The sequence below is a fragment of the Nicotiana tabacum genome, chromosome 1, assembly GCF_000715075.1.
Source record: "Nicotiana tabacum cultivar K326 chromosome 1, ASM71507v2, whole genome shotgun sequence".
Taxonomy (NCBI): Eukaryota; Viridiplantae; Streptophyta; class Magnoliopsida; order Solanales; family Solanaceae; genus Nicotiana; species Nicotiana tabacum.
In genome coordinates this window covers 121,127,112-121,135,930 of record NC_134080.1, presented here as the reverse complement: position 1 = coordinate 121,135,930, position 8,819 = coordinate 121,127,112, and the positions used below count along the sequence as shown (strand labels likewise).

Sequence of the window (8,819 nt, the reverse complement as noted above, 5' to 3'; positions counted from 1 at the left end):
GAGTTGAACATTCGAGGACAAATGTTTCTAAGGGGGAAAGGATGTTGCATCTCGCGTTTTCGTATATTAAAATTTCTTTTTCAGTCAACCAACGTAGACTCGGGGATTAAATCATCTTGACATTAACGTACTTACGCTATTTATAACAAGTGATAAATAAATGTTATGAAGGATAAAGGGGTACACGGATTAAAGTGGCCAATTTTGAATAAAATACGGGTCGAGCGATAATACCGATAATTATGAACTAGTACCATGCAAGGTACCATATGACCACGATAGTATAATGTATAAAGTATATATAAAGTATATTAAAAATAAGTTAAATTTTAAGTAATTTGGGGCAATTTTTAAATTATGCGGGTAATTGGTTAATTACCGGATAACAGGACATTACCTGATTAACTAATAAGTGGATAAAAATATAATAATTATCCCTCCCCCAATCACGTGGCAAGAAGCCACCAAGTCAAAAAGTGACTAAGTAGTCACTTATGCCTAGGTGGCAACCTAGGCATCAATGAATTGATGACTAACTAAGCATCTCCTAAAATCTAATATGAAATCAAAATGAATCCAAAGAAAAATGTAAATTCTTTCCAACCTTCAAAGAAATAGAAACGTGATTCCTTTCCAATTCACAAGGAACAAAAAACATTTTCCTCTCGAAATTCAAGGAAACCAGAAACGTTTTCTTCATTCCAAAATTAGAACCAGAAGCAATTTCTTCTATGAATTTCTAAGAAGCAGGGGCAAATTTCGTTCAATCAATGAAGGTTTTTGAATAAAATATTATACAAAGTTTTTCCTACTTCAGGTATGTTAAGGTCATCCCTTCTTTCTTTCGGCCTGCTCCGAATTATACTAAAGAAACGAGCAAACGGATAGTTTCCATAAATTACTCGATTCATAGAGATAGGGTGTCTATATTCTTGATTCCCCATGAAAAATATTATTATCTTCTGTTAATGAGACTCAGAATAATACATAGTTTAGAAAGTTTATCCGGAAGAAATATTCAGATTATTACGTATTTTTCATGCATTTCACTCATTTATAAATGTGCATTGACCCAATACCTGATGGCATTATATACGCGTATATATGTAAATATATGTATATGGGATATGGGAAAAGGCTACGGCATTATATAATTACCACCACCTGATCAGCTAGTATATGTTGATGATGTTGCCCACAGTGGCTGAGACGATATGATGGGATGGCCTCACTGGCTTGATGATATTATGTACACCTATACCTATGCATGACACGACATTTATACACATGTGCATGACGTTATAAACATTTTAGAATTTATAAAATTATTCAGATTTAAAGATGTGTTTCTATATTCCATGTTTCATGCCAAAAGCCACAACTCGTAATGTACAATTGTAAGTAGACAACATTGTATCACTGAACCATTTTTCTTAAAACGTGAATACGGATGAGCCGTCAAGGCCTCTAACATACTTTACAAAATGAACCTCTGTCTACAAAGCCTCTAAAATTATTCGACATTAAATGGGACAGGGTACCGTCCTACCCATAAGTCTATAGCAAAACTCTGACACGATGACTCATAGACTTGGCTATACTCCGAATAAGGTGGAGTCTTATCGATCATTTGTTGAATACCAATCTCATTTACTATGAGGGCTCGTCAAACTAATTATATATACCTACATGCATGAATGCAGTGTCCCCAAGAAAAGGACGTCATTACGAATAACGTACTGAGTATGTAAGGTGGAACTGAAACATAACAATATGTTAATATTTATTTAAAGACATATAAGAATCAACCTGTAAGTCTGGATAACTCTGTAAATCATGCAATACTTATAGTGTCATGCATTTGCATATGAATGTCATGTCGTGCATAGGTACATGTGCTCATAAAATCATCAAACCTCTGAGGTCATCCCATCATATCATCTCGGCCACTGTGGGCAAATTATCAATGTATACCAGCTGATCAGGTGGTGGTGCGTATATAACGCCGTAACCTTTTTCCCATATCCCATATACATATATACGCATATATAACGCCGTCTGAGTCATTGGTAAATGAACATGTATAAATTAATGCAATGCATAATGAAGTAAGACAATATGATCTCTTGGAATGTTATGAGACCCATGAATAGGCAATAGCGTAGTAGGACATATGGGAAATCAGGAACATACTTAGACATGCTTGAATATAACTTTATAGGAATGAATAATGTAGATATCCTTAATTTCAAAGAGTAGAACAACTTATGGAATAGCACTACATTTACGTACAAGCCGTGTCTAGTTGAGTCTTGTTTATGAGTGTGTCGTACACCACACTTATAAGGAGAAGGCTATAGGGCATTTAGGATTGTCTCTCTTTCTTCTTACTCTAGATCGTGTGGTAAAGCTCAGTTGTAATAATTCAAATTCCAAAATTCTATTTCATTCGTAATAAGACGATACCTACATCCAGAAAGAAGGCTGGAAAAAGAGATAGTTGAGAAAGAGCTGAGTCAGAGGAATTGGATTTTTGTATGATGCCTACGATAAGAAAATGTGAGGTCTTTAGAAGATCATGGGTGTACTAAAAGGTGTAAGTGTCACGCCCCAACCTAGGGAGGCGTGGCTGGTACCTGCTGCCGCACTGGCCCGAGCGAACCACTCTAAAACTCATTTATTCCATTGGATCTATCATGGGCCAATGTGGCGACAACTCGTAATGTACAATTGTAAGTGGACAACATTGTATTACTGAACCATTTTTCTTAAAACATGAATACATATGGGCCGTCAAGGCCTCTGACATACTGTACAAAATGAACTTCTGTCTACAAAGCCTCTAAGAGTATTAAACATCAAACAGGACAGGGCACCGGCCTAACCATAAGTCTCTGTAGCAAAACTCTGACACGATGACTCATAGACTGGGCTGCACTCCGAATGAGGTGGAGTCTTATCGATCCTTCACTGAATGTCAATCTTGTCTACTATGAGGGATCATCAAACTTATTATCTATACATGCAGGCATGAATGCAGCGTCCCCAGCAATAGGACGTCAGTACGAATAATGTACCGAGTATGTAAGGCATGTAAATCAGTATATAAATGACATGGAAGAAATATGGAGTAAAAGACTCAACCTGTAAGTCTGGATAGCTCTGTAAATCAAAATCATGAAATATCTATAATGTCATGTATATGCATATAAATGTCATGTAATGCATAAGTCTGTACGTATATAACATCATCAAGCCTCTGGGGCATCCCATCATATCATCTCGGTCACTGTGTGCAAATCATCAATGTATAACAGCTGATCAGACGGTGGTGCGTATATAACGCCATAACCTTTCTCATATCCCATATACATATATATACACGTATATAACACCGTCTGAGTCATATTTCAGCCACTGTGGGCAACATCATCATCGTATACCAGCTGATCAGGTGGTGGTGTGTATATAACGCCGTAACCTTTTCCCATATCTCATATACATATATATACATATATAAGTGTATATAACGCCATCTGATCATGGGTAAATGTGCATGTATAAATGCATAAAATGCATATGAAATACGTTAATTAAATCTCTTGGTACATCATAAGGCCAGTATGTCTTTGATTAATATCATGAAATAAATTTTATCAATATACATATTTCTGAGACCCATGAACAGATGATAGAATAATATGACACATGAAAGAATAAGAATATACACATCTTTAGCATTTTTACAAATTGAGTATTTTATGAAATTTGTGCATTTTCTCGTTTCGTCCGTACGTATAGATCATGCCAAAAAAAGAAAAAAGGGATAGCCTTAACATACCTGAAGCAATACGTCCAATGGTTGCAGTTGTACTAGTTTAAACAAAAGCGTCTCTTGCACCTAACAATTTCAGTGACATGGCCAAATATATCTTGATCTAGCAAGATATTGCTTGGCTTCAAGCCACAATGCACCACTAGCGTTGAATTTTCATTGTGGTGATAGTCCATTGCAGATGAAATATTTATCATTTTATCTAAGAATAAGTTATCATTGTATAACCATTTTTCAAATGTCCCATTCATTCAGCATGTATTCCAATACTAAGGCTTTGCAACTAGTGATGGCTTCGGTAGGATTTAAATGGCGGAGGACATCATAGAACTTTGTTCAGTCGAGAGGACAAAATCCTTTACTGAACTCAGCATAACCACTGTATTCCAAACAAATTAAGAACCTCCCACCACAGACTTTACAGTTAAAAGACCATCAACATACAATGGCAGCTAAAATTAGAAACTAATCAACTTCGTATAACGATTAACATCCACATACAGCCAAAAAATCATAACGTAAATCATCTTGGTATAAATTATATGGCTCAGGTGTCCCCTGCATAAGAAAAGAAAACACTTTGCAACAAGAAGCATTGAAATTTGCTCGCTGACATCCCATCTCCTTGAAGATCCTCTGTTCATATCACCTCAAAGAAAAACGAAACTTACCAATGCAAAATCTTCCCACATAACAGCTAGATCATCACAACCACCCAGAAGCCAATATAACACTAATGTAAACTCTAGCAGTTGGAAAAGGTAGGAGAAGAACCATTCCAACTGGCATATGGTGGGTCATTCGGAAAGATAGATGATATTCCCAAGCTGAAGTAGAGTATTGTATTCATCTTAATTAACACAACCGACAATCCTTTTTTTCCAAGTTTCATTTTAATCTGGCCACATAGTTAATGAAGGCATGAGTCACAATGTAAGAATTTGGGGGGCTGCCACGTTATGTGGTGGCCAATTCTTGTCCAGTAATATATTAATTAATTAATTAGGTAATATCCCGCTACCCGGTAGTTAACCAATTACCTGTATAATTAAAAATTATTTCAAATTACATAAAATTCTACTTATTTTTGATACACTTTATACACCCTACTATTATGGTCGGTAGTACCATATATAATAAATACATACACTATTATTTTATTAAAACGTCCATGTAAAAATATATATATTTTCTCAGCTTATATTTTTCCTAATCTCATATAAAGAGTTAAGATTCTCGTATGCTTAATTCTTAAAATAGTAAAAAGATAACTTTCTTTTCTTGTGCAAAAATGATTTCTATCTTTATAATAAAGAAAATTTCATAAACTTTCTTATATTATGTGTATAGTTTAAAACTTAAACATTCTTAAAATCTATTTAAATAAATATATAAAGAGCATGGAAGAAACGGATGGAGTAATTAAATTAGAGGTGACGAACAAAGAGGAAGAAACCAAGCTAGTTGTGTCCATGTAAAACAACCTAGATGAAACCATGCAAAGTTTTCATACAGTTAAAGGCAAAATTCCAAGTCTTACTTCTAATCTACTACTTCCTCCGTTTCATATTAGATGAGCTAGTTTGACTCGGCACGAAGTTTAAGAAAAAAAAAAAAGACTTTTGAAATTTGTGGTCTTAAAAGCTTAAGAGGTAAAAGATTTGTGGGACCATGACATTTGTGTGGCTAGAAAAGCTTTTCATTAAGGGTAAATAGGTAAAATGAAAGAGTTTAAAGTTGAATTATTTCCAAATTTAGAAATATGTCATTTATTTTGAAATAAACTAAAAAGAAAAGTAGCTCATCTAATATGAAACGAGGGGAGTATCTTCCTGCATGTAACGGTGGTTTTGTGACATAAAACCGTCAAAAAAGTTCTCAAATTTCTACTTTGCGCGGTCCATACATATATACCCCATTGTATAAGTTTATCAAAAAAAAAAATATCTCTTTCTCTGAAAAATTTTAATGGCCAATTTTACAAAGGAAGAAGTGGAAGTAGTTATAGTAGGAGCTGGTCCTGCTGGTTTTGGTTTTTTCAGCTTGTTTGAACAAACTGGCTATAAAAAATGTTGTGTTTGAAAAAGAAGATTATTGAGGCTATTTATGGAGAGAGAAAAAAGACTTATGGGTATAATTTATCATATCCGAAAATAGTAATAATGGTAACTATCCAAAATTATACTTATAAAACTTTTACCAAAATACTTTACTTAAAAGAAAATACTACACTAACATAATATATTACGGTATTAAGATTGTTAAACTTTTGGGGTCTTAATCCCTTCAACCTCATATGGATTACTACGACTTATCCTTATATTAAAGTACGGGGTGTAACAGTAAGCTTCCTAATAAGAAGCCTTAAGGCAAGAATGCCTATCTATCTTTATGGTGAAAGACAATGAGAGATTAAGAAGATAAATATAAGTTTCAACAAGCAAAAGAAGCAAGATGAAAAAGGGTACGAGGTGCCCAGTTAATAAAGGTTAACAGTGTTTATAATTTAGGCAGAGGAATATAAGTTTTTGAGTTATATTCAAAAGTAACAGAGGTATGTACTTGGTCACACCCTCAGTTATGTCCTGTGGGGGCTAACATGTATAGTAAGAGAAGGACGGGATATCAAGATCCGACTGGGGTTGGGATAACCCAAATTGGTAAATAGATTGCTTGTGATAGTTGACATTGCCGAAGGATATTGCAAATGTGCTAATAATATCACTTTTGTCACGACCCAAATAGATGGGCGACGATGGACACCCGGTACCTTACTCAACCGAGTACCGACGTAACGTTTCTTTCTTATTACATCATCATATACACGTAACATACGGGCCAAATAGGCCAACATGATCATTTATAAACTCAAAACATAGGCCGACAAGGCCGTAACCTTTTACGTACATGACATCTATCTACAAGACTCTAAAAATACATAATTTTCATAAAGGTCAGGATAGAGTCCCGCCATACCAAACAATACACATTTAACTCATACTAACCAAACAAGCAACTCCGAAGCAAATGGAGCGCACCAACATCTTCCGCTGAGCTGATAGCCTACTTGGAGGGCTCTCGACCTGTCTATCGGAACATAAGGTCATGAAACGCAGCGTCCCCAGGAAAAAAGGGACGTCAGTACGAATAATGTACTGAGTATGTAAGGCACATAAATAAGTACATAACAGATATGGAGGAAATATAGAGTAAATGACTCCACCTGTAAGTATGGATAACTTTGTAAATAATGAAATAATTATAGTATCATGCATATGCGTATGAATGTCATGTCGTGCATAGGTACTTGTTTCATAACATCATCACCCTCGGAGGCATCCCATCATATCATCTTGGCCACAGTGGGAAAAATCATCAACATATACCACCTGATCAGGTGGTGGTGCATATATAACACTATAACATTTCTCATATCCCATATACATATACATACATATATATATGTGTATGTAACGCCATCTGGTAACGGGTCAATGTACATGAATGCAATGCATGAAAAGTACATTAATAAAATCTTTCGAAATGTCATAAGACCAATTTGCCTTTGAGTAATATCATAAAGTAAACTTATGACCCGTGAACAGATGAATAAAGTCATTTATGGACCCATGAACAGATGATACAATATTATGACACATGGAAATTCAAGAACATAGATATTTCTAATACTTCTATGAATAAAGTCATTTAGGCAATTTGTGCATTTGCACGTTTCGTTCGTATCGTATGGATCATGCCAAAAGAAAGAAGGAATAGCCTTAACATACCTGAAGTAGGGAAAATTCTGTATAATATTTCGTTGGAAAACCTTCATTGATTGAACAAAATTTGCCCCTGCTTCTTAGAAATTCATAGAAGAATTGCTTCTGGTTTCTAAAATTTTGGAATGAAGGAAACGTTTTTGGTTTCCTTGAAGTTGTTGAGAGGAAAAGGTTTTCTGGTTTCTTAAGAATTGAGAGGGATAACATTTCTGTTTCATTTAAGTTTGGAAAGAATAACATTTTGTTTGGATTCATGTTACTTATCTATTCATGTCTCTTAAGTTAGAGATATACTTTATATTTGGATGTGTAGCCACCACATGACAATAATGATTTAAATCTTGCCACCTATTCTTCAATGACTTAAGCGTCATAAGGTTTGGGGCCTGCCATGTGTCTTTGGAGTATTAATTAAGTTTTATCCACTTATTAGTTAACTGGGTAATATTTTGGTACTCGGTAATTAATCAATTATCCGCAAAATTAAGAATTATTCCCACTTATTTAAAATATCACTCACTTTTCACATATCATGTACACCTTATTAGTATGGGCATGTAGTACCTTGCATGTCACTAGTCCATAAATATCGGGTATCTTAGCTTGGGCCGTATTTTATCCCAATATGTCCAACTTGGACGAAAAATTTATTTTCTTTGACTTGCTTCTCCTTTCACCTTCACGAATTTATTCATCACTTGTAAAATAGCATAATCCTTATATCTCCAAATAATCTTTTACTTGGACTGCTGTCAATTACGTTACAACAAATTCAACGTACAATACTAAAGGGTGCAACATCGTCGTAACTTAATACTGCAAAGCATAACATCACCATAATGTAATACTGCTGGGCGTACCATCATCGTAATATATTACTGCAGAGGGTAACATCATCGTAATACTGCGGGGTGTAACATTATTCCCCTTTGGAACATTCGTCCTCGAATGTTGACTGATGCACTTATCATTTTCATAACTTATATCTTCCAAATACTTTAGAACTTCACTTGCCATCTAGGCGACTATTCTATGAATAAGTCCAAAGTCCAGGGCATTCCCCCCTTAGGCCTCCTTCTCACACCACAACTTGTAGTCGGAATCCTTCCAATCTCGTAACTGTTGCTACCTTTCATCGTGCAGCCTATACGATTTTGAACTTGTAAGTGTGCCCAATCTCTAGGCTTCATACGTAGAGCTTG

At 35.1% G+C, this 8,819-nt stretch overlaps 1 long non-coding RNA gene across 1 annotated transcript; it reads right to left on the bottom strand.

The window, feature by feature from the left end:
• Nucleotides 1-6,534: 6,534 nt before the first annotated feature.
• Nucleotides 6,535-7,897, bottom strand: LOC142181805 (uncharacterized). The gene is made up of 2 exons (XR_012710715.1): nt 7,624-7,897; nt 6,535-6,922 (listed from the first exon to the last, which is right to left on the bottom strand). It is a non-coding gene; the product is annotated as an uncharacterized LOC142181805 (long non-coding RNA).
• Nucleotides 7,898-8,819: the final 922 nt, after the last annotated feature.